Below are 3,260 nucleotides of genomic sequence, written 5' to 3'. Positions count from 1 at the left end.
GAGAAGAAGTATTTCTCTTTTAATTTCTAAACCCGAAAAAGTTCACCAACTTCCAAAACCGAATCAAAGCTGGGTCAAATTTATTCTCTGTGCCCTCTAAACTTATTAATTTGAAAGAGCTTAAATTCTTGCCATTAAATTTAAACTTTTACGATGTAATTATTGGACTTTTATTGCTTTTTAATTTATCCAATTTTTCTCACATTGCAATAATATAGTATTTATCTTCAAAAAAATTAATAAATTATTTATATTTTAATCCTTCACTTAGCTTTACTCCGATTAAAAAAAACAGCCTTTACGAAAGGGAATAGAGAACTTAAAAATTAATCCATGGAGCTATTTACCAAATGGTAAGATAATGACATTTTGAATGTTTAGCGCTCGTGAAATCTTCATCATGAAGAATATGACGATAAAAATTATAATGTTTTCGCATCACTCAGCAAAGATATACAGTCCAATTTTGCATTATTTTTATTGTTTGGGTCCATTTGGGACAACGACAGCTATTCATGTAATTAGTTGTTAAAATAATAATAAAAATGTTGAGAAATTAGGATGAAGAAACATATGAATCGACATAAATCCAGAAGAACACAGAGAGATTTAACGAGGTTCGGCGAAGATGCCTATGTCCTGGGGAGTAGAGCGGTAACTTTCTTTCTATTTTAGAAAAGAGTACAAAACACAGAATACGAGATACTCCCTAGGGTTACAAACAAGTATATATATAGCAATGGAGTAAACCCTGAAGTACAATATGTAATTACAAAATTACCCATGTACCGTACCCCAACCCACATAATGAAACTCCCCCGATTTGACAGATTCTTTCGCTCTGTTCAGCTCCGTTTCGTTCCAGTATCTGTCCCTTATATGGTATATGAGTCATACTATAACAAATCTCTATTTTGGAGAATATCTAGCTCCTTAAGAGAAATACAACATGGAGTTTCTTACAGACTGAAGTGGGTTGGGCCACCATACTTCTCTAGCAACTGCAAACATTCAAAAAGTCCAAGCAATGCAAGAACTTATTGATAGTAACTGGCTTGGTCAACATATCGGCTGTATTTTCATCAGTATGAACATTTTACAACAGTATCTCACCAGAAGCAATCAATTATCTGATCTTGTGATACCTGACATCAATGTGCTTTGTTCTCGCATGGTACACATGGTTCTTAGCTAGATAAATAATACTCTAACTGTCACAATGCAGCTGAACTCCACCGTGCTTAACGCCAAGTTCCTTTACTAGCCCAACAAGCCATAAGGCTTCTTTCGCAGCTTCAGCTACTGTCGTGTACTCAGCTTCAGTTGTAGATAATGCCACAATACACTGAATTGTTGATTTCCAACATATAGGCCCTCCACCAAGAGTAAACACATACCCAGTTGTAGACCTTTTTTCATTCAAATACCTGCATAGTCTGAATCAATGTACCCCACAACTAAAGGATCATCCTATTGACTGCCAAATATAATTTCATGTCCTACAGTACCCTTCAGATACCTGAAAATCCACTTGACTATTTTCCACTGTCGCATTCCAGGTTTAGACATGTACTTCCAGAATTGACTAACAACATGAGCCAAATCATGACGAGTACATACTATTGCATATATCAAGCAGTCAACTGCACTGGCATATGGAACCTTAGTCATGTCTTTGATTTCTGTATTTATCTTAGGGCACTGTTCCGAAGAAAGCTTAAAATGATTTGCCAATGGAGTGCTCAAAGGCTTTGCTTTGCTCATCTCAAACCTTTCCAGCACTTTCTCAACATAGCCTCGTTGAGATAAACATAATCATCTTGAGTCTCTATCACGCTGAATCTCCATTCCAATACTCTTCTTCGTAGGACCCAAGCCTTTCATGTCAAATTCCTGGCTCAATAAAGCGTTGAAGCCACACCAAACCACAGACATCATTCATATTTTTTGCAGCAATCAGTATATCATCAACATACAGTAACAAAAAAATAATAGACCGGTCATCAAGGCTCTTCACATAAACACAACGATCATACTCACATTGCTTCTAGCCTATCTGAATTATGTAGGAGTGAAACTACTTGTACAATTGTCTTGGAGACTCTTTTTACCCATATTACCATCTTCTTCAGATTTCTATTTATATGTTCAAAAATTGTCTTGGCCAATAAATGCACATTAATATGAAAATTTAAAAAAATGTGCAAGCATTAAATGCTCATAAATAATAATAAATAAAAAAATTTCATATTCCAAAACCAAAAAAACAAAAATGATAAAAATACTCAAATTCTATTAATCTTATTTTCGGAATTCGAAGCTCTCTTCAAATTCCTTCATCTCTTCAAATTTCTTTATAAAAATATTATTTATTTTATTTTAGGCGGAATTCGAACCCTCCCCCCTCCCCCACATGAAGCAAAACATGCTAACCAACTAAGCTGGGTTCAACTTTCTATTTTTTTAAGGATAAAAATTATTCTGATACTAAGTAAGATACACACACACACACACACACATACATAAATACTCCATATGGTTTTTGAATATGACATGTTTATACTTGAATTAAGCGGCTCAACAAAACGAATCCAACAAGCCCAAGATCACTCAATTCTGACATCATTAAAGCACTCAAATGTCCAGAAAACACCGTATGATTAAGGGAAGCTCTCTGGATCGTCCGATCAAAATGATTCATATTCCTACATTAATTGCACCTATAACACAATAAATAGAGCCCCATCCCTCTCATGAGGGTGGCTGAAGTCTGCAGAGAGAGCCTGAGACCTTGAGGAGAAGCTGCAGTTCAGCATCACCGCCGATCGTCGTTGAACGACACCGACCCCCGTCCTCGACGTCGACGACCACCGCTGATCGCAGTCGACCATCGTCGACCGCCGAAGACCATCACCGATTGTCGTCAACCTCTGCCAACAGTCATCAATCACCATCAACCAGCGCTATCAGGCAACGTCGTAATCTAAAAAATATAGCTACACTTTCTCGTCTGCGGGATAAGGGATTTCTGTAATCATCAATCAATAGCGGATTTTCGCAAACGAGCCAGACCCGTGGTTTTTCCTTTTACGGGTTTTCCACGTAAAAACTTCTAAAGTAGCCACTATTTTTTTTTCTTTTTCATCTGAGTGTGTGCAAAATTCTCGTACAACGCTAAGATGATAATCTGTTACTCTACCGCCGCAAATTTTCCTACACGCATCCCTTATAAAAACGGAAAATGTATGCATACCATTCAA

The sequence above is a fragment of the Phalaenopsis equestris genome, unplaced genomic scaffold (assembly GCF_001263595.1).
Source record: "Phalaenopsis equestris unplaced genomic scaffold, ASM126359v1 Scaffold000105, whole genome shotgun sequence".
Classification (NCBI taxonomy): Eukaryota; Viridiplantae; Streptophyta; class Magnoliopsida; order Asparagales; family Orchidaceae; genus Phalaenopsis; species Phalaenopsis equestris.
The sequence above is the reverse complement of the archived record's forward strand: the minus strand, read 5'-3'. Positions refer to the sequence as shown.